Raw genomic sequence first — 22,701 nt, 5'->3', positions numbered from 1 at the left:
TGCCAAACAAAGCACTTTAGCTGAAATATTATATAGGAAATGTTGCAGGTCAGAACCTTCAGAACGTCTATCTTTTGTTTTTTTCAAAATCACTACCATATTTGGGAATGTCCATGTGTGGACTTGGATGGAACTCCTGCATGTGGCTCGTTGTTATAGAAATTTCACCAAATTCCTCTGCTACTGGTTCCTGTGAGATTATGATAAACTGAAAAATCAACAAGTAATTTTGTGATGTCCCATATAATTAGTCTTCTTCCAAGTTTTACTTCCACAATGCTTATTACTACAGAAGAAAGGGTGGTGTGTCCAGGTCCCTCTTTAGCTGTATCTTATATACATAATAGGCTAGAGGAAAGAAGATTACATCTACTATTCAAGGACAATTTCTTTTTAATCTTTACCAGTTTAAATGATGCATGCTATGGTGCATGGATACATATTCTGAACATATCATCAGCCTTGAGCTTTTGGAAAAGTGCTCTTAAAAGAATCTCTACTCCAAGCTTTTCTATGACCCTTCCTAATTAATCCCTTCTATCTTGAATCCTTCTTCCAAGATGAAGTATTAAGTATATGCTTTAAGGATTTACTTTTTTTAGGATGTTTGCTCATTTTTTCTCCTGGGCTCTGCCTCCCTGTTCAGAACACTAACTTTCTAAAAGTGAAGACAGGAAACTTGATTCTAAGAAGAACAAAGACTATGTGTTATTTATCTTTATGTCCTGAGGACCTAGCGTAATGCTTAATATATGCTATTAAAAGCACACGCCTGTTGCTTAATATATGCTAAGCAGTGAGTGAGGATAAGATGGGTGGATGGGATCATGAAGGGTAGATAACAGGAAATATCACAGGGGAAGGGAAAAAGGGAAATGTAGCAAGAGAAGAAAGAAAAAAGAAATAAAAGAAGGGAAGAAAAGAAAAATGAAAAATAGAGAAGAAAGTGGAAGAGTACAGTTTTATCAATGACTTACATCTGCATTAATCAGGACTCTGAATTGCAGATAACAAAAACCTCACTCACACTCGCTTAAAGGGGTAATAATTGGTCCCTGTAACCCCTAAATACCCTAGTGTATAGCTTAACGGACTGGAGGGAAATGTGCAGACAACAGGGCCTGAAGAGAGAAAGATGGAGTCTCAACTGATTGAGCATTCTTTCTCTGCCTCCTGTTCACTGTCTTGTCTGGTTACCTTGGCTTAGCCTAATTGTATGGACCTTAGTCACTTTTCTTAGAAAGAGCATCTCAGTCTCCATACTCTCATGGCAGTTTTTAGGGTATAGGCCTACTCACCTGATCTTTTTCTCCAGAGAAATGGGGATTTGTAAAATGAAGAAATTTGGCACACCAGGCAATGACTTTTGACAAAATAACTGTATCTGTTTTAAAAGATACAGCTTCACGTACATAGCTGTAAGTTATATTACATTCTGTATTGTAGATCTTAATTTATTTTTAAATTATTCAAAGAGATCACAGACATTAAACATAAAACTAACACTTAACAGAAGAATAATGTCAGGCTTGAAAAAAATATTAGATAGTTCACGATAAATAAACTTGGCCAAATCTGAATAATGTGTAACTTCGGCCCCATCAGTGATTTCATTGTATAATATGAGGATAAAATAAGACAGAGTAAGTGAATACATACAGTAAACTCTCTGAAAAGGACAGTTGCATTACTGTTGGCATTTTTGCTGTTATTAATATTAATATTAAATACATGTTAAGAAGCTGAGAAACAAAGAAAGCATCTATCACCTTTAGATTTCTATCAGAGATTTCCTCCTGATCCTTGATAAAATAAATTACTCAATTCCTTTTTAAATGTGTTCTTTCTAGCACCAATATATATTTTTCACCCAATACATAAGACCATGCATGCTGATGTAGACATTCTTATTTTCCTAGTACTTTTCAACACTTAGGAATGGTGTTTGAAGTTAAATAAATGATTGTGTGAGATGATTTACCCAAAAGTGTGGCAAATAAGAAGATGAGATGGACAGAGAGAGCATGTGTGGCTCACAAGGCAACATGCTTTCGGTGAGCTACTGCAGAAGGACACATTGACAGCAAGGGGCCTTGTGGAAGTGTCAAAAGTTAAACTGGGCACTGAAAGATAAATTGAACTTTGACAGGTAAGGACTGGAAGAATGGGGTAGACCTGAAAAAGAGAAATGAATAAAAGAAGGCAGAGAGATGACATCAAACACTGGGTTGAAAAAGTAAGTAGTGGGTAGCAAGAGCATTAGGAACACGAGATGATGATCAGAAAACCTGAAAAGTTACTGGGTGAACATTCTCAGTGTCAGCATTATAAATATCTACCCAGTGCCTGGAATACTTAGCAATAAAATGTAGATGATGAAAATGGAATTAATTCAATAGAATAATTACAATATTTCAAACTTTTCTAATTAGTAATACACTGGTCTCTGAAAAGAAGCATACCTAGGTGCTCTATTTATATGTTCATGTAATTTCAATAAGTAACACATAAAGAATATCCATTATTTTAAGTAACACATAAAGAATATCCATTATTTTAATTGTTTATTTTTAAACATTTCCCTTAAAATTTGTTTATACTGATTTGCATTCTTTTGAAGGGAAATGACACTTATATATTTTGCCTTTGTCAAGGCCATGCTGAAAACCACCCTTTGCTGTAAAAAAGATATTCTTACTAATAGCATATAAATCAAACATGCACTTCATTAGTCATTAAAATGTACTGCAAATATTCAACAGCTATGAACCAATTGCGAAGAAAACAATGAAATTGATTTCGAACTGTAATGCCTGTGATTTGTCTCATAAAACACAGGGGAAAAAAAATCCCTGTAAAAAGAATTAAGATATGCAAAGAACATTTTATTCCCATTTGATTTACAGATGTTTAAAATACAGTTTTTAATATCTGGCACTCATGATGATAACCAAGGTTTTTAAAATGAAGTTAGCGTATTAATAAGCTTTGTTGCTTATCATTACCATTTTCACTAATTTTCTAAACAATGAATAACTAATATTTCACTTGTAAGCTGATCCAGATAAAACTGATACCATCTTACCATTTTTCATCTACAAAACTGACAAGTTTTTAGATTTAACCTAACATTAAAATTGTAAAATCACAGAATCTCAGTCAGGAAAGTAGTCCGAGTTATGGAGTGGATTCTTTGATCTGGCTCATAAAAACCCTCTCCAGTATGAAACAGTAGTCATTTGATATCTGTTGTTAGAAGTTTGGAATGGGGAGTTTAAAATTAATACAGGAGTTGGAACAAAAGTGAGCATTCAATATAGAATTAGCCCAATGGATGTTTCCCACTATTCACCCACTTTAGATAAACTTTTCTTTAAAAAATAAATAAAGGAAAGGAAAAAGGATCACATACCTCAAGCAAATATCTAACCTCACAATATAAAAGGCACCCGAACATCATTTAGAATTTTTTAAATGACCAAATTAAAGGATATGATGAGGACATAGTATCTAGACTAAAAACATAGCACATTTATTACTCTAATTTCCAACAAAAGGAACTAAAATTACCATTCCTAGAAAACATTCTTTCATTTAAGTAGCTTGGAGTAATTGAGTGAATTATTCAAATCTAGAAAAGGAAACCACTAAGAAAATAGATATTTTAATGCTCTTGTGCCTGCAACCTATCCAGGAAGGGAGAAATCAGATAAAAGATAACCTTGAACAAGGTTATGAGGGTTTCTTTCAAAATAAGTGATTTTTCAAAATGAGTCGATCCTGAGTCTCCATGTCAGATAGGACAAAAGGGCACAGAGGGGAAGCCTACCTTCCTAAATTCACTCCCACCTCAAAATATGGCAGGAAAACAGAAACACTGCTGACTAGACAAAGAAGTGATAGTACCTTTTTACTGTCTTACCCTGATAAATAAATTTACCTTACCCTGTAGCCTTTGTGCAACAGTTTTACCACTACAAAATTATTCACCTCTAAACTTTATTGCTTTTGGAAGTATGAAATGAAAGTATTTTAGAGAAGAAGGAGACTAAAAATTCATAGAGGCTAGCTCACCACCCATACAAATGAGGGAAGCGAACCTTAGGGAAACCAAATTGTTCAAGATCCGACAGCTCATAAAAGCAAAATCAAGCTCAAAAGGCTTGACACTAGATCCCTGACACACAACTCTGATGGCCCAGCTTCAAAGGATACCATCCCCTTTGTTGGGGTGTGGTCATTGCTACATGGGGGTGGGTGGTACGTGTGTCTGTGCATGTATCTGTGTGTAGCTGAGACAGGCATTAATACCATAAAGACTCAATTTTATACTGATTAATTAATCATTCGATCAGTAATCCTTTTTAAGTCTACAGATCTTCCCCATAAATTAAACTCTGTAATGCCACAGGATTATCTGCAACTGGGTAAACAAATACAAATCATATATTATCACAGAATTACAAAAATATTAATTGTTAAAACAAGGAAACTGATAAATTCTCCAGTATATGGTGTGTGCAGTAAACTAGAAAGAGTAAATATAGAAAACTGTGTACAAAATAAAGATAGGTTGAAAAAAGATGATTATTGAATTTTTTCATACTAAAAACAGAGCCAACTCATCAGTAAAAATCAAAACTACAAAAAAATGTTTTATATGGGTAAGTGAGGTGCCAAAATGAACATTTTGATAATATTAGCATTAACATAGCAGAAACATTTCATAAAGGTTTAGAAAAAAACAACAAAGATTTGAGGGAAATATCTGAGGGAAAACTAATAAACACACTAAATATTATATTTGAGTATTTAGATAATACATTTAAGATAATTAACTTTCCCACTTTGAAAACTGTAAAATTCTAACATACATTGGTAATGAGATTTAATAATAAAATTTTATTTGCAAATGAATTTTGTGGCCACCCATTAAATTTTAAATGACTTATTATCTATAGCTTAATATAAAATCCATTGCTATTGCTTTCTATATACATTATTTAGATAAGATAAAGCTATAGATTGCATATCTCAAGGAAAAGAAGTTCTAGTTAATATCAACGCTCAGAACTTTTATACGATTCCTCAAGGATTGTATAGTTATGTATTGTATTAAACATGTATATTTACTTATTTAAATAAAAAGGTACATACCCCCAAACATGGTATTCATCACAAGTTCAACCGCACATCACCTACAAATAAGGAAACGGATTTTAGAGTAAAGTGTATTCCTAGCCTTTTTTTCAGTAGTCAGTTACATTTTAGTGGTATCACTGGTTTTAGGAAAGTTTTAAGCAAGTCATGTTATAAAGTTTTTATCAGTGAATTATAAAAAAAACCTTATCTTATCATGATTCTTTAAACCTGTGAAACAAGTTACCCTGAGCAAAAAAATTGTCACAGTAAATCTACCAGAAAGGCATATACACAGATCTCTAAGTATCTGAAATGAGAATGAGATACTAATACAGCAATGTTTAAAAAAGCAAAATTAAGTATTTGATTTTATACAAAAAGTCAAAATTGTCTTATCTGAAATTAAGGGATAAATTTCATAAGATCATAAAAAATAATATTCATTCCTTATAAAACTTCATGAACACAATTACCTCATCATTTCTTTAAGAACACTGCCAAATTTTTAGTTCAGAATATATTTTTAAAGACTTGAAATCTAACTTTTAAAGATTAGATAAACCAAAATTACAAAAATGTTAAATGGTATAAAGGCTATCCAAGATTTACAAATACCCATTTTTCTTCTCAAAAATTTTACATTAAACCTTTCTAAATTTAAAGTCCAGGTCACATTTGATTATAGTTTGGACTCAACACAAATATATTCACATTTTACAAGACAACTTTATTTTGTCTTCAGATTCTCTTTCTGAGCTCCATACCCATGCAGCCAATTGTCTAGCTAACATCTCTACCTAGATACTCTACAGGGACGTAAAACTCAACATGTCTGAATGCAATCACATTCCCGTCCAAGTGGTCCACTTCCAATGTTGGCAGTGAATGTCACCACCATGATTCATCCAATTTCCCAAGCCAGAACGACAGGAGCCACACACATTCTTTTCTTCACATCTAACAAGCAGCCAATAAACTGCTAAGTCCAAATTATTTTACTTCATTCACAGCTCTCCATCTCTACCACCAGCTCCCTGCAAAATGTCAGTATCTCTCACTGCACTCACTCCTGATACTGCCTATCTTGTACCTTCCAATAAATTAATATGTTCAGCCCTCCTGACCACAGTCCTCTTAAGATTTCAGTGTCTTCCTATTATTCATAGAAAAAAAGACCTAAGTCTTTAATTACCCTACAAATCCCTGCATCATTTAGGCTTTGCCAAATATTCCCTCCACCTTGATCTCCACACTCCAGATACATTAAAGTGTTTTCAGTTCAGCAGATTTGCCATGTTTCTTCTCATTTCAGGGCTTTTGTACATACTTTTTGTACATATTTCTAGCTTGTTCTCTCCCTTAATACATTCCCACCTATTCATTCAGTGGACTCCCACTTAACCTTCACTTACTAAGAGAAGCTTTCTCTGATACCCTAAGGCAGGTCCTCATAATATATACTATGCTCTTACAGGAGAGCATTTGCTTCTTGAAAGCATTTATAAGAGGTGACCTCATGTGATTATGTGATTTATGACTTTAGCCCTCACTGCACTCTTAATGAGGGTGGCATCCATATTGCATATCCCTGGTGCCTAGCATGGAGCCTGACATCCAATAGATATTACTGAGTGAAATTTAAAATGAATACATGAATGAAAATGATAGTTTGGGACATACCATTTTTATGCTTCATATGTAGCAAAGCATGTTGGTATAAATGGAACATAAGTCATGTTGTTTGCTGAGGAAAGGATTTAAGATTATTCCTGAGTCCCTAAACAAAAGGTATAGGGTCCAATAATGACCCTATACCTTTAAGAACACTGCCAAATACCTTATAAAATGTTAATTGCTTTTTAAAAACTGTAACAAAATTATTTACTCTCCACCTGTAATCCAATGAATAGAAAATAGTGGGTGTGGAACAAATACATATACAAAAAAAGATACCACATTTTATAGTTATTTCCCATTTGTGATATGCTTCCAGATATGTGACCTCCTTTGGACATTGAGCAAATGTTTACTGAGTACCTGCTGGTGTATCTCCAGTTGACAGAAAGAAAGTAGGGCAAGAGAGGTTCAGCGTTTGGCTGTGTGGTTGCATTGCTAATATGCAGCAGAAAGAGATCACCTATGTCCAACTCCAGTGTATTTCATACTAAATTACAGAGCTGTGGCAATGACCCAGATGATGTAAACTGGACAATTTCTCCCAATGAGACCATCTTGTAACTTTGTGATTCTTCACAGACATTTCACAGTACTGTGTGTAATTCATACTATATTATATACCTAAGGAAACACTCATTAACTTACCCCTCAAAACTCACCTCCACCAACCTCAATTCTGCAAGCCCTCTGCTGAATTAAGATGGCTTATCTCTGCTTTGCAGTACTTCCTTCATGAAATGCTAGACTAATTTACTGATACATCTCCTGTAACTAAACTACATCTGCCTTGAAGCAGGATGGGCCTCACATTTATATCCCAGGACCTACTGCAACACTTCTCTTACAGTGGTCACAGAACACCTAGGAGTTGAGTGGATGTATGTGATAGTAAATAAATGAATTAGCCCAAGAGCATGCACAGGACTAGATGCTCCTGTCAATTCTAAAGAATCACTAAAAATTTATATCTAGTGAGAGCTTTTTACTGAAATTTAGCTCTCTGTAGAAGCATAATAACCTTTAAGCAAAATGCATCATGTGTCTGTCATACAGGACAGCAAAGCTCCCCCTAATGACAAGAAAAGAAGCTTTGCAATTTGCACTGGAGCAAAATATTATTAAAAGCATACAGAAAGGTTAAAAATGTATAAAAACAATAGGAATTGATACAAAAGTGAGAAAAATAAACTGATACAGAATACACTTAATGTCTTCAAAATTTTGACATATTTCTTTTAAATATTTACTGCAGCATACTGAAAAAAAGCCAAGATATTCCCTCCCTAGATAGTCATTTGTGGTTTCCTGTGTATGTGTGACTGCATTGAAATTAACTTTTATATTAATAAGCTGCTTAATTGAAATAGCTTTTGGGTTATATTGGTATGTACAATCCTTCACACCTGGATAAATGTACAAATTGATAATGTTGGCATCATTAAATCTCATGCTATTCACAATAATCATTCAATTCAAACTCTATTCAAAAGGCAAGTAGAATGGAGAAAAATAAATCTTTTTTGTTTCTGAAATGTACAGATTTATGGGTCTTCTCAGCCACTCTGTTCTTTTGTTAGTTCTGAGTGAGTTCTAAGGCAATAGATCTTATCAATAACACAGATAAGCCAAGGTAAATGAGAACTCAATTTTTCCAAATAACTATGGCCTTTTTTCCCAAGCAAAAATAAACTCAGAGCAATACTATTCAAAGCAAGTGAATAGCCAAAGCTTCAAGCAACAAGGAAGACAAGTATCTGGTCACCATCTAGCATAAACTTGAACCTTTTGTGGCTGAGGTATATTGGAAGTGCAATCAAGTGCTTCTCTGGCAGAGATGGTTGCTACTGACTTAGCAGGAGAAAAAGAGAAAAGGAAAAAGACACAAGCAACATACTCTTTGTGAGGACTATGCTGACAAAATGATCAATCTTCTTTTGGAATAACTGATGAAGGTCAAAATAAAATCTCTTTGTGACAAAGGCAATCAACAGTGCAATTGCTCCATGCTAAAGGAAATGATTTTAATTCTTCCTAACTCTAGATATTGTACCCAGCCTTGTCAGCTCCATAAAAGAGCATTTAATGCATTTTTGTATGAGATATATCAGCATAAAGCCCTGTCAAACATTTCTTGGTCCAGTGTCCAAGGAATTAAGGCCTGTCTGTAGTTCGTATATAGATGTGGTAAGCAGACAAAGACTACAAGCAGATGAAGTTTTCTAAGTCTTAGCTAGATGCAACAAAGACCTTTTAATTCATATCTATTACTAGTTTTTTTGCCAGACAGTAGGCTGTCCTTTCAGAATCTAAAAGATACCTGGCAAATTATCATCTGAAAAGAAGGAAAATCTGTTGGCACCTAACAAAGCATAGAGTCAATGGAATGCCAGAAATGGTACAGAAGTGCTGCCAATTCTAATTAGATAAGGTAGACATTCCAGGTGATTGTTTTGTGCATTTTTGCTGCCTATTTCACTTCTTACTTGAACAGCACATGCATAATTTTGAGAAGAGAGAATTCACGGGGCTCAGATCAGGAATTCATGATTTTTCCAGAAACTTTCTTGGAAAAGTCCCTTCTCTAATGACAGTCTTCATCTACAAAATTAGAGGGGTGAGCCTGATGACCTTCAAGTCTCTGAAAGACATAATAACTATGATTTCTAGTATGATTCTATCCCACTGCTTTTCCATTAAAAGGTTTATTAGAGAGAGCACTAAAATAAGCACAAAAAACATGGTCTGAAGAACCTCAAGAGATTTCATTTTCAATGCCATCCATGATGTCCTCTGGCACTGGAGATAATCCTTAAGTGGTATCATTCCAAAGTCAAATACCACATGCTGAACTGTGTATGTAGATCAGAAAAGCTGTCTAAGTAATAGACAATGCACAGAGCCATGAGGGAGAGAGAATACAGAATTCAACACAAGACTGAAAAAAACAAGGAGGCAAAAACTTTTTAATCGACCACTTAAGAGGTTACGTAGAGGCCACAAGGTGAAGTTATGAAATATGTTTCTAGTCGAGAATGCCATCTACTGACAATAAAATACTCAATATTCATATGATTTTATTGAGTTAAGGGTCAACAGTAGATTTGGATCCTGGATCAGTTAAAAATATGGTATGTAAAAATAAAAGCCCATCAACTCTTAGCATCACTTTGGGGTTTCGGCAGGTATATGTGTAATAACTGTCACATCTCCAAACAGTCCAGTCTGACCCCCATTTAGTTTAAAAACGTAATGAAAGTGGCCACCATTGCCAACCATGCTTCAATGTTCTGAACACTCCTAAAAGGTGCCCCACTAACCAACTTCTTAGTGTGGAAATGAACAGATTCCTGTTTCAGAAGTGCTCACACCACCTCAGAAAGGAGAATAGGGCATTTTATAAAACTATAATCTACCTGGCAAGGTCAAAAAATTCCTACATTGCTTCCTCAACTCATTTCTTCTCATGACTTTCCACCACAATGTCATCTCATATAAAGCTTTTTAATCCCTTGGCAGGGATCTTTAGAGTGGAGGGCAGTAAGAGCTATGGAAAGGACATGATCTCAATTATAATAGAAAGTAGAATAAAAACAAAAAATATTTTCACACTTCATGCATTCCATCTGTTGAACTGGCAAAGATGAGAAGCTTTTCACTGTGTTGGTGAGTGTGCAGGGTAACAGATACATACGTTTTGTGGTGGGTGGATTCATGGTACAAATTCACAGGAGGCTAATTTACCAATACCTACAAAAAGTAAAAAAGCAATTTTTTTTTTTTTACTCATAAATGACTGCTCTAGAAATATATAGCCTAGGGATATTCAATTATGGAGGCAAGTGTCACTGGTTGTAGCAGCTACACAGATCAGGTTGTTGTGGGGACTCGATGAAATAATGCATGTGAAGTGTACAGCACAAAATCTGCATCGTACTAGTACTAATGGTAAGTAAGCACCAACGAATCTTAGTTGTTGTTCATATCATTATTATTGTTGTTATTAGATGATGATGACATAATCAAGTCATTTTAGGAAATGCTACAAAATTTCAGACAAGTGGAGTCTCCTAATCATTTAGGTAGAAAAATCATATGTGTGCACTATACATTTCTGTATTTAGAACATGATATTTAAATGCTTTCTGGTAAGCTCTGACATTCGGTTAAATTTCTTTATAGAAATGTACAACTTATGTACAATCATCTATGTTAATTTACCAGGGATGTTTTATATTGAACTGATAAATGCCTAAAGACTAGGGAAAATACAAAAATCATTGTAATCTGTATCAAAATTATCATAATTTTATTAGAACATTATTGAATGAATTAGTTGAAGAACAGTATAAATGTTTTCTGGCTTGTTTTTCTTTCTACAGTTAAATTATATTCTAACCATTATCAAGCATTCATTTTAGCAGAACGATAAAGAGAAAAAAAAATGAAATAGAAGCACATTCATTTGACATTAACCCAAAATAACCAATTTGCTTCTCATGAGCTTTGGATGTTGCTGAAGTGCATTTGTTAAACTATAGCAGCAAATTTTCCTCAGGAATCTTTTAATTTTGTTCCAATCACTGGAGTCATGTTTATGTATTTCCTTGCACAGATCTACTGCTTCCACGGAGAACTCTTGAGAATAGAAACTCTTTATCAGATGATTGAATATCAAACAGTAAGATGACTAGCCAGTTATGTTAAAAATATGAAAAGACATTTACATTTAAAGGAAATCATCTGAATGACAAAATATGGGGGGTGTTAAGGAATGAATTAGGAGAACTTCTTCCTTCCTTTTCTCTCAGATCGTCTTCATACCTAAGTAGAAAAGCTGGGTCATACTATCCTACTGTTTAGAGCTGTGCTGTACAGAAGAGTAACCACTAGATAATATATGTGACTACTGAGTGTTTGTATGTATATAGTAAGGATTGAAGATGATGTGCAAAGAAATCAGTGTAAAGTACCTTTTTCATAATTGGCACATGTTGTTTATACTTGAATACATTGTATTAGATAAAATTTCACCTGTCATTGTACTTTTCATTGTGAATTGTAAAAAAGCTGAAATTACATTTGGCTCACATTATATTGACATTAGTACAGAACTAGAGCATCATTACATATGATATATGTAAATACCACGCATTGCTTTGTGTTCACTTCTGTGTGTTTTGATGGTTCCAGTAACTAACTAGTTCTCCAAAAGGGAAGAATCCATGCATCTGCACAATCCCATCTTCACTAGGAAGACTGGCTAACTCCCATTATCTGTGTTCTGATCTTCCCTCTTCAAAACAAGACACTGGTGTTGAAGTGCAAAGGCTTGAGTTTCTAGTCGGGTTACCTGGACAAATCACTTAAATACTTTGAGCCCATTTTCTTAGCTATAAAACATCTGTCTTCCTAACCAGCAGCATTGCTGTGAAAAATGTTTAAGGTATATATGAGAAGTCTTCAAGTCATAGACCATATGGCACGTGAGGTGATATTAATATTTAGTTTTACCTCAACAATGGATTTGGAACAACTGCTCCTTTGTAATCAATCCATCTAAATAGGAGCAAAAATCCACACATTTGCTGCCAATCACATTGCTGTGTAGGACAGGAAGCAACTGATGCATTCAGTAAGTCATAACTTGGATTTTCCTAGAATGATTCTTTTTCAAAGCAAGTGAAAAGAGTAGAATCTCTGGGAAAACTTAATAATTATGATAACAGTATTAAAATTAAGAGGCAAGAAACTTTAGATTGAAAACAGATTCAAGTTCCATGATGATATTTTCCTGATAACAACTACTGTCTCTTTAATATACTCATGCATCCACTCATCAAACATTTAGAGCATGCTCTACAACACAGCACATGGAAAAGATCTCAGGCTTCAGTTAGAGATTCATAAATGTTAATTTCAGCCACTTTGAGTGTTTACATGGTTCAGTAAACTCTGTAATATTGAAATTATTAAAACAAGTGGATTTTTTTACAATGAGGTATTAATTATAATAAAATTAAGATAATTCCTGATATACAGTGTTCAAATTAGCTAAATAATACTATTACTTAGTCATTTTTCTAGATACTGAATATACTATAAAACACAGGCTCTGCCTTCAAGGCATTATCTAGATTACCATCCATCAGCTATACCTAAAGAAATCTGTAAGAGTATACTTTTTTTAAAGTATCTAGGTAAATATATGAACGTTAGACTGTCATGTTGGTATTTAGCACTGTGTAATTACAGCCTTGATCCTAAGAAGGGTCTATTTAAGAAGCCTAAGGATTTTTGCAAACTAAAATGCAGTTTACCTAACATGTCTCTTTTAATCTGTCTTTTAATACTGGATTTCAGGAAGCCCTTGAAACAGGCTTTACCAGGCTTACAGTTAGTCTAAGTACTCTGTTAAATGGACCTCCTCTTAAACCATTTTATTTTTGTTATCATTAATCTACAATTACATGAAGAACAGTATGTTTACTAAGCTCCCCCCTTCACCAAGTCCCCCCCACACACCCCATTACAGTCACTGTCCATCAGCGTAGTAAGATGCTGTAGAATCACTACTTGTCTTCACGGTGTTGCACAGCCCTCTCCACGCCCCCTGCACATGCTAACTATACATGCTAATCGTAATACCCCCTTTCTTTTTCCCCACCCTTATCCTTCCCTTCCCATCCATCCTCCCTAGTCCCTTTCCCTTTGGTAAGCGTTAGTCCATTCTTGGGTTCTGTGATTCTGCTGCTCTTTTGTTCATTCAGTTTTTCCTTATTCTTACACTCCACATATGAGTGAAATCATTTAATACTTGTCTTTCTCCGCCTGACTTATTTCACTGAGCATAATACCCTCTAGCTCCACCCATGTTGTTGCAAATGGTAGGATTTGTTTTCTTCTTATGGCTGAATAATATTCTATTGTGTATATCTACCACATCTTCTTTATCCATTCATCTACTGATGGACATTTAGGTTGCTTCCATTTATTGGCTATTATAAATAGTGCTGCGATAAACATAGGGGTGCATCTGTCTTTTTCAAACTGGGCTGCTGCATTCTTCTCTTAAACCATTTTTTAATAACACACAAAACTCATCATCACATCCTAATGCAATAATTGTTTAGTGTGATTCTCTCTCTAGTTCAGCAACAGAGGTAGAGATCAATGATAGAAAACACCAATAACTTCTTGCCACCTTCCATAAGGAACTCCATAAACTCTTTCCATGAATAGCCGTCTTTACCAATTTATTATTTTCACAACAAATGAGTGAGCAGCAACAATTTCTACAGCAAGGCCCTACAGGCCAATTCTGAAGGATGAGTGTATTAGAGCTCTCAAAATGAATGTCGCACCAATTTGTATTTATTTTTACATAAAGCAGAGGAAAACAGGATCCATATGGACACAGTAAATGATTCTACTGTCTACTATCAAAATGGATTATCAACTCTCCCTTTGTAGGCAGCTATAAATTAATAGGACATGTCAGAAGTTCCAAACACTGGAATAATTGCTTTCAACTCAATCAACCCAACCCTCATTAATAACTATTAACTGGATGATGATAGAAGATACAACATCCTCTTTAAAACACTTACAATGCTGTTTTACCATAGTTCTAGATTCTAGTCATTCACATTTATTACAATTAATTATAGTTAAAAATGGTCTTCCAAACCCAGCTCCAACCAAGAGAATTACTTAATCAGAACCTCAGTGTACTAATCTGTAAAATGGAGATAGTTATGTCCACATTGCAGTCATATTAGAAATATTAGAAATAATGTGCATAAAGCACTTAATCACTGTTTTATTATCACTGTCGATGTTATATTTTCTTTACCAGCTAGGGAAGGGGTCTGTTAATGTTTTTGTAAAGGACCAGATAGTAAAGAAATTCAGCCTTACAAGCTAAAAAATCTGTATCAGAACTACTCAACCACACTGTTGCAACATGAAAACAATCACTGACAATACATAAACAAATGACTGTAGTTATATCCCAATAAAACTTTGTTTGTAAACACTGATATTTGAATGTTATGATTTTCATGGGTCAAGAAATATTTTTCTTTTGGTCTTTTTTACCTATTTAAAAATATTAAAAAAAACATTCTTTGTGGGCAACATATAAAAGAGTGGAAGACCAGATTTGACCAAGGGGCCACAGAGAGCCAGCCCCTTGGCCAGAGGGGTGAGATCCAAATTTAGGTAAATGAGTATATAAATAATTGACCAATTCATTTTGTGGGGAAAAAAAATCACTTGCAAAAAATTGAAAATGTTTTTCTCTATACAAAACCATTTCTTTTTTTTCATTTACTTAACTTTAAATGCTGTTGAACCTCTTTGCAAAAAGAAATGCAGGTATCCCTCGCTTTCTCCAAGTTTGCCCTATGTCACTTCACTTTTTCAAAAAACCTACATTAGTATGGTAATATCTTTTTTCATAGAAGTGAAAAATCTTCTTCAGATTTCTTTTGGTTAGGGAAAAAGATACTAATGTCTTTTCTTAAAGTGAAGTGTTATAAAGTGAACTTTTGGAAAGCAGAGGATACACTTCACTTTATGCCATTTCAGCCTATGGCTGAATAGGAATGGTAGGAATGGTCTGCTTTTGGATAGTGGGGCAAACCTGTGTTCTGATTTCACTAAACACCTTCCATTTTACAGATATATGAGCAGTATTTTATCTGTACAGTAAAAAGTACTTGAAAGTACTGCAAACAAATTTATTTAGAGTGCTTCTTAAATATATTGCTTATTTTCCTTACTAAATTAACTGTGGTTCATGAGACAAATAAATGAATCCAACAATACAAGATGCAAAAACAATTTCAATTAATGGGTCTTCATTTACAATTTAATCTCCTTTCTCCCCCACGTAAAAACATCAGGAGGAGGCACACACACCGTTTTCTCCAGTTACATAATGTTAATTATAATGGCATTAAACTACAAATAAAATCTTAATCATATTAGCCACTCTTCTCCATGTTCTTACTACTTAGTCACAGACTCCCAATCCATTAAATCTGCGCTGCAGTATTAAAACGGGTGGAAGTGCAGGGAGAGAGATGATGAATTTGATTTGGTCAAAAGGTCAAGGCATAATAATTTAGTTCAATAAGTAAAGTAGGCATACTCTTTTCATCCTTTTCTATCTTATGCTTTTAATGCTGGATTATGTGCAAAATAAACAACGCAGTGCATATCAGGTCAGCTATGCTGAGACTATCAAGCTGACTGACAACAGCACCAAAGGATATGGTATCAAGGTTCTTCTTACCTGTTGCTCTCATGACATTAACTTAAAGAGTTTGGAGATATTTACCAAGCATTTCTAATTTAACCATATTTTATAATCCACCAATTTATTTGCCTTCTTGAACCTAATTACAATGAGAAATGAAAACAGAGGGATGCAAAGAGAAATACATCATAGAAATTTGCCAAACCATAAAACAGGTTATTGTTTTGATATTTTGAATCATGCCATCACACTGGCCCCCGAATAATTAACACATTACCACAGATGAATATATCTGTAAATAGTTAAGTACACAGATAATCATGAAGCACAGACACTACTATAGAGCCAGACTGGTTTTGTAAACGCAACCATTTATATAGCTGTGTGATCTTAGATTATCATTCCATGCCTGAGTGTTTTTGTCTGAAAAGTGGAAATAATAATCACAGCTACCACTAACTGTTAGATGCATTAAAACAGACACTATGTATAAAGTTTTTATAAAATATTCTGACAGAGAATTATGTAAATGTTAAATAAAACAATGGCTAAAATGATTAGTTATTATTGAATAATAATCTACATTATGGTTTCTTTATAATACTGGCAGTTTAATAGGTCACTACCATATGGTTCTTTTTAGATCTCCATGAGAAAACGCTTCTAGAGAACTTAATAGCCTATCCATGATAAATCCTTGCCAATGATAAAGGTGAAATGGAAATCTAAAGGTTGTTTGCCACAAATACCACCAGCATCTGATAATTAATGAAATAAAATCACAGGGCAATAGGGCACTTATTTCTAAAGCAGGTCTAATGAAGAAGCCTTTAACCAGAACAGTATAAGACTTGACTTCCCCATAATAAACCTGAAAATCTGCTACTTCTTTAGCTCCTGTTCTACAGGTAAAGTGGTTACTTTCAATCCATTGCTTTTTTTCTCCTCCAAGTATCTATGATCTACTGTTTCCAAACTCTCAGGTCCTCATTAATGAACTTTACAAGATTCATACTGAGCCCCATATATCAGCACACCACTTGGCTAACCACCACAGAGAATGTCAAGATGTAGAAGAGGCAGCCCAAACCTTCAAGGAGTTTGCAATCTACTTGGAGAAACAAAATATAACAACAGAAGCAAGTCTGAAGATAAAGCAAATTTTGATGTCTTTACAGTGTTTCCACCAGCATATGAATTCATTTTAAGCCTCCATCTCATCCTAGCCCAGCAAGTAATCCTCAATAAACTATTACCTTGGTATTACATATTACCAAATAGAGCTTCTGGAAATCTAAGTAACTTGCTCAAGGTCTTAAAATTAGAGGCAAAGCTGTAGTGCAGAATCAAGATCTTCAGACTCACATCTATGATTTTAAACTATAATACTGTTCCTTGAAAGGAGAGCCCCACAGTATCTGAGTACTCTCTTACCACTTCCCAGAGAGAGGATGTGAGACAGTTCATGATGAGTGGACACACTGATGGGAGAGGAAGGTCACTGCAAATGTGAAATGGTTTCAGCTCAGAAAGATAAAGAACAAACTCAGGTCAATAGCTTTGAATGGAGTGGTTGATCAGGGGAGGCCTATGTTGACAAGAACAGAAAAGTCATTAACTAGCATTCTGCATTTCCTATTGGCTTTGCAAAAGATAAGGGAGGAGGACCAGGGTTTAAAGTAACTGCAATGAGCATTACCAAGCTAAATTTCAACTCTAGTCCCTATAATGCCAACCTATCCCTATATGTCTATTGAGACTCTGATATGACCTATACACTCTGTCAATCTGATTAACTTGGGATCCCCAAACCAATTGCTATCCCATATTGAGCTGATGGGAAACCCTTTAGTAAATCTTAAGATTTGCTGCATACTTACATTGTTAGAAGCATTGTCCTGAAATTTTTAATATTCCTTACCTCATTTAATCTTACCAATAACCACAGCGAGTTTGTCAGGGGTTCCCACAATCACCCCTATGTTTAAAGACTTGCTAGAAGGACTAACAGGGCTCAGCATCTAAACTGTCCTTATAGCTAGTATTTATTATAACAAGGTATTATTAATACACAACTAAATAATGAGGAAAAAAGACACAAGGGGAGTCTGGAGGAATCCATATGCAAGCTTCCTTATGCTACCCACCTCACACCATGAGGTGGTCACAGAGTGTGCTCTTCTCCCAGGGATGAAATGCATCATCATATGTGCAATATTTCCAACCAGGGAAGCCTATCAGGACTAGGCACTCATTGCTTGTTAGTCTGTAGGAGGACTGATCATATAGGTATCCTGGAATGACCAAAATTATAAATTATCAGAAGAAAGCAGATGCTCAGCATAAACCACATTATTTGTACAAACAGTCTAGGCAGAATAACTAACTCTTAAAATTAGGCAAAATGTTATACTAATACTGGCCAAGATCTCAGATGCCAGCCAAGGGCCAATCTCACAAGCACATCTCTTAAGATAGCAGTCTCAACTCTGCCATACTAACTCTTCCCTGCACAGGAGACAATTATTATTAGTATTACATGTAGATATAGCAGCTGAGGTACAGGGACATTCAGTAACTCATCTAGGATCCTAGAATATGTCTTAGTGTCAGACAATATGTCTTAGCTGGACAGCTCCTAAAAGACACTGTGACAAGGGTTTCTATACAGTGGTTTAGTTTTAAAAGATACAAGAGAACAGGAGGAGTGGGAATTGGTAGAATAGCTAAGAGGCATGGAAGAAGGATGAAAAGCTAATCTAAGGATATGCTATTAAATTGGTTACCACCATGGGCAAATGGGAGTCAGTTCTTCTATAGTACAGTGTGAAAATAACTTCAAAGTTATCCACTAAAAATACCAAAGAGTATTTATTTACTGGGTCTCTATCCCCTATTAAGTCAAGGTTCTCCAAAGCTATTAACCCCCAGTATTAGAGAAATCCTAGGGCAGAAAGCAAGAAGCCCTGAGACAGAATGCAATATGCCTGTGCAGCAAGCATGGGAGCCAAAATTCTCATCAGAAAACAAGATGGGGCATAAAAGGTGTGGACACAGTTTCTATTAGACCCAAGGCAGTGGGACTCCTCCATGCCACACATCTCAGTCATCAAGATGGGCTTCGGCCAGATGCCTTTATAATGGCTTAGAAGTCCATAAATAGCTTTCAGAGATTAAGGAAAGGAATAAACGATGTGCAGCAACATGACAGTGTTACCTCCACTTTTTGTTTCATGTAGATGACAAAGTAAAAAATCTGTCTTAAACATTCTACACACCTCAGCATTCTTTATATGAAGTGTATTTGTTTAAGGCCAGCAGTGGTTGATACATAAAGTTTTACATAAACCTGACTCTGGCTCAGTCAGGTTTCTGTTCAATACCCTTAGAGGGAGTTATATGTATCTACATATAGGTAAAAGATTTATTAAGATATAACTAACATTACCCTGTCAAACTATACAATTCAGTGGTTTTTAACACTAACATTTTCCAAGGGTTGTGCAACTATCACCACTATTTCAGAACATTTTAATTCCCACCCCTGATCAAAACAAAACACGACATAAATTTACTCCCATTGTTTCCATTTGTAATCATTCCCCTTTCCCCCCTTCTCTTAGCCCCTGGTAACCACAAACCTACTTTCTGTCTATGAATTTGCCTATATTGGATATTTCATATAAATAGGATCCTATCAGTTTGTGGCCTTTTGTGATTGGTTTCTTTTATTTAGCAAAGTGCAAGATTCATCCATGTTGTAGCATGTATCAGTACTTAGTTTCTTTTTATTGCTGAATAACGTTCCATTATATGGATGTACCACATCTGTTTATCTACTCATCTGTTGATGGACATTGAGTCTGACTACACTTTTTGACTCTTATAAATAATGCTGCTATGGATATTCACGTGCAGGTTTTGGTACAGCTGTATGTTTTCATTTCTCTTGGGTAAAATTGCTGAGTAAAATTGCTGGCTTAAATGGTCACCCTATGTTTAACATTTTATGGGATTGCCAAGATGTTTTCCAAACAGGCTGCACTACTTTACAATCCTACCAGCAGAATATGAGGGGTCTAGTATATCCACTTCTTTGCCAACAATTGTTACTGGCAAATACAACTACTTGAAGACCAGTAAATTCAAGGACATCAATGCTTTGGCTAACAAACCTCAATATTGCTGAATACATATTTTGGAAATGGTAGATGGCCTGAGGGTTACAAAAATGATATGCTCTTTAATAGCTATTATCACAGTAGGAAAAAAAAAACATCCTCACCTATGCACATCGCAATGGTCATAATTTTTCACACTAATTCTAAATGGAAATATCTAGGGTAACCCAAGAAGATGTGGTTTGCACTCTACTTTGATAAAGAGTAAAGGAACATGACAAGAGCACAAGGATAGCTGTTATGGACTGAATTTCTGTATCCTCCCACCCCCAGGTTCATATGGTAAAGCCTTAATCCCCAATGTCATAGTATCTGGAGGTAGATCCTTTGGAAAGTAAATAAGTTTATGTGAAGTCATATGGGTAAGGGACCCATAAAGGGATTAGAATCCCTTGAAGAAGAGAAAGACCAGAGCTCTTGCTCTTCCATGTATGATGACACAGGGAGAAGGTGGCCATCTACAGCCACAAAGAGGGCTCTCACCAGGAACCCAATCTGCACCTTAATCTTGGATGTCCCAACCTCCGTAACAGTGAGAATGAATCTGTTGTTTAAGCTATGCAGTACATGGTATTTTGTTTTGGCAGCCCAAACTAAGACAGTAACATACCAGATGGAGGAAACATTAGGAGTAATGGCACAGAAAAAGAAATGAGTAGTTGTATTTCTCCAAAAGCAAGTAGCAAAATATTCAGCAACTCATTTAAACTTGTGTTTTGAAAATGTTGAAAACAATATTCCCCTGGTAGATGGACAGTGGCTAGAGTATGTGGAATGAATTAGATATTAAGAAAAAGCTATCACAGAGAAATAAATAGAGGCATAGTATGAATTTGGCAAAGCAAATTCCATTAACTTTTAGATCTATATATCTAAAAAATGCCATCTTTTATTGGGGATTATTTGATAGCTGAAGATCCAGCTCAAAGCAACCATAAAAAATAATGTTTAAATCAAACTGAAATGTGAATAATAATTATGAATTTTAAGTAAATAAACAAAATTGTTATAAATTTCCTTGCCATAATTATAACAAAAACAAAGCTATCTTTCTATTACTCTTATTGTTGATATGGGCCAAAATTAAAGAATCTTCCAAGGAGTATACTTTAAAATATAGGGAGAGATAAATTCAAAGCTCCAGAAGTCATAGTTTAATAGACACTTCAATAAATAACTGGGGGCCTCCTAATAATAAATAGGAAAATAATGCAGTGGACTGGGAGATCCAACATAAACCCAAATAGCAGACTTGGAAAAGCCAAGCCAAGCAACATTTTTTCAGTAACAACTGAATAAGGCATACAAGAGAAAAAAATCTAAATAAAGGAAACAAAGTTCAATTCACTGAAAAAAATCTGACTGATTGATGTATATTTCTAGAAATTTTCTGTGTCACTAGGATATGAAAAATTCAAAACTACCTCAGACAAATATGTGTTTTGGGAAGCCCTACAAAAGGTATACAGTTATAACCAAGATAAATTATCCCAAATTAGGAACTGGCTAAATTGTAAATCACCAATTCTTTTCCTTCACAGGCATTGTCAACATCAAGCTAGACAAACAAAGATTAGCATTGCACCAAATCCCTATTTTTATATACTAGGTATTTATGGAAGATAAAATCTGCCTTATGGAAGTGTGCTTAGAATTAGCTCTCCAGTATCTGCAATCCCTTGGTAAACCTAGGGGGAAGCTGAGCCCAGAGCTTTATCATTTCTTTAAACATTTAACACCTTCAACTCTAACATTCTCTTTAACAGATGCTCCTCACATCTCACATGTCATAACACAGCTTCCTACAACCCCCAAATATAGAAAATAGGATGACACATTTTGGTCAGAACAGATAAGCAAAACTGGAATTGCTATAGGACAATCTGATAAGCCACTCTGAGCAGGATGAGAAATCGAAGGACCTCATTTATGATAGGAGAATTTAGTGGAGGAGAATGGTAAATTAGAACCCATCCTCCTTTGTTATATATGAACATTTACTCTGCCTTTATAGCTGGGGAAAAGTATTTTTTTCTAATACTATAAACATGTGTGTCAGAATAATATAAAGATCTGGAGATATGGAATATTTACTTATATGGCATCAATTATTTAAGCCAATTTACAAATTAATTAATTTCTACATGTATAGGCTTGGCTATGTGTCAAAAAACAGTATTAGACTTATATTTATAAACCAGCATATACATATTCTAAATTTCTTTTAAAAATATAAACATACCATACCATTTGATTCTTAAATATACTCTTTCAAACTTTAAGTTTGTCTGTAACTGGTTATATCATAAAACTACACTGTACATTTTAATTCTTGTATCATTATCTCCCCTTGACCCTTCCACAGAAAGCTGTGATTAAAGTGATGGTGTCTCTTCCTACCTTTAACCACATGCCAACCTCTATATACATTCTGCACAT

The 22,701-nt window shown here is 34.9% G+C and overlaps 1 protein-coding gene across 6 annotated transcripts in view; it reads right to left on the bottom strand.

Moving 5' to 3' along the window:
• Positions 1-22,701, bottom strand: part of CNTN4 (contactin 4) — a 927,209-nt gene that overhangs the window by 768,961 nt on the left and 135,547 nt on the right. For 5 of the 6 annotated variants that reach the window (XM_073230952.1, XM_073230946.1, XM_037019370.2 and 2 more), the window contains exon 2: positions 5,158-5,198. The exons of the other annotated variant lie outside the window; for it this stretch is intronic. The gene's annotated coding sequence lies outside the window, so the exon portion shown is untranslated. The remainder of the gene's footprint in view (positions 1-5,157; positions 5,199-22,701) is intronic. 6 annotated transcript variants of the gene reach the window in all.

This window comes from Manis javanica, chromosome 3 (genome assembly GCF_040802235.1).
Source record: "Manis javanica isolate MJ-LG chromosome 3, MJ_LKY, whole genome shotgun sequence".
NCBI classification, from domain to species: domain Eukaryota; kingdom Metazoa; phylum Chordata; class Mammalia; order Pholidota; family Manidae; genus Manis; species Manis javanica.
This window is presented reverse-complemented; position numbering and strand designations above follow the sequence as displayed.